Source organism: Cebus imitator, unplaced genomic scaffold (genome assembly GCF_001604975.1).
Source record: "Cebus imitator isolate Cc_AM_T3 unplaced genomic scaffold, Cebus_imitator-1.0 Scaffold469, whole genome shotgun sequence".
In the NCBI taxonomy this organism is placed as follows: domain Eukaryota; kingdom Metazoa; phylum Chordata; class Mammalia; order Primates; family Cebidae; genus Cebus; species Cebus imitator.
Genome location: NW_016107784.1, coordinates 270076 through 271805, shown reverse-complemented (window position 1 = coordinate 271805; position 1730 = coordinate 270076).

The window sequence follows — 1730 nt, the reverse complement described above, 5'->3', positions numbered from 1 at the left end:
AGAAAGAAAAGAAAAATCATAGTAAGCAAAAACAAGTAACCCCTCCCAGCTTAGCTCAACTCACTGCAGCTGCAAGCTTATCTCACAGCCCATGTTCCAGGCCAGTCACAAAACCTGCATTTAGAGAAAGCAGAGGTAAAGTGGACCTATCACAGCCCCCTCTCTGGTTAGATAAGAGCACCAGAGCGGGTCTTTTTTTTTTTTGCCGCACCCTCTCTCCCGCCTAGAGCATATCTTTAGGTCTGCAGCCCACTCATTCTTCTGCAATTCCTGTTTTTCTGGCTTCCTTGGGTGTCCTCCTCAACCTTCCAACCTCCTATCTCAGCTGCAAGGTCATAAAGTCAAATAGCTACAAAGCCCAAGACTGTAAAACTTGATGAACTGTCTTTGAAACCTGTTTGCTGCCTTGTTTTCCTGCCTCACATTGTATAAAAGCAATATGTTCTCTTTATTGAGGGCTGGCGGCCATTGCCGGCAGTCAGGACACCATCAGCCAGAGCTCCAATAAAGAGATTTTCTTGTGTCTCTTGGTCTCTCTGTTCTTCTCGGCTCGAATTTCCACAACATAACTTTTGTACAAGGAATGTCCATAACATTTTTCAGTAGGCTGCCACCTATTACACTTATGATAGAATCCATTTACACATTCATTTATTCATTCATTCACAAAATGAGTGTTTAGCAAACATTATTCTATGTGCCAGAGACTACTGGAGAATGCTTTTGCAGGAAAACCAGAGGGAGCATGAGCATCTGTTCTTATTTTCTGACAGCTGAGAGGTGAGGTGCCTGTCATGGGCTGAATTGTGTCCCCACCAAATTCATATGCTGAAGCCATAACCTTTAGTACTTCAGAATGGGAGTCTATTTGGAGACAAAACCTTCTGAGAGGAAATTAAATTGAAATGAGGAACTTAGGAGCCTTAATTCAATCTGACTGATGATGTCCTATGAGGAAATTTGGGCAGGCAAGGTGGCTCATATCTGTAATCCCAGCACGTTGGGAGGCCAAGACAGGAGGATCCCCTGTGTCCAGGAGTTCAAGACCAGCCCAGGCAGCATAGCAAGACCCTAAGTCGACAAAATTTTTTTTTTTTAAATTAGCCGGATGTTGTGGCATGCACCTGTAGTCCCAGCTACTCAGGAGGCTGAGGTGGGAGGATTGCTTGAGCCTAGGAGTTTGAGGTTGCAGTGATTTATGATCAGGCCACTGCACTCCAGCCTGGGTGACAGAGGGAGACTCCGGTCTCAGAAAAAGAAAAAAAAAAAAGGGTATTTAAACACACACAAGGAAACCAAGGATGCACAGGGCTGACCATGTGAAGACACAGCAAGAGTGTGACCATCTGCAAGCCAAGGAGAGAATCCTCAGAAGACACCAACCCTGCTGGCACCTCGATCTTGGATTTCCAGTCTCCACCACTGAGAGGAAATAAGCATTTGCTGTTTCAGTAATCCAGCCTGTGCTATTTTATTATAACAGCCCTAGCAAACCAACCATGCAGTACTGATGTCAGCATCTGCTGTGTTTGGTCAAAAGGTTTTTCCATTTCTCTCTGATTTATTACTTTTAGCTGAAAGCAGACTATGGAGCAAGATACACAAGAACACAAGAGGCCGGGCGCAGTGGCTCACGCCTGTAATCCCAGCACTTTGGGAGGCCGAGGCGGGTGGATCACGAGGTCAAGAGATCAAGACCATCCTGGTCAACATGGTGAAACCCCGTCTCT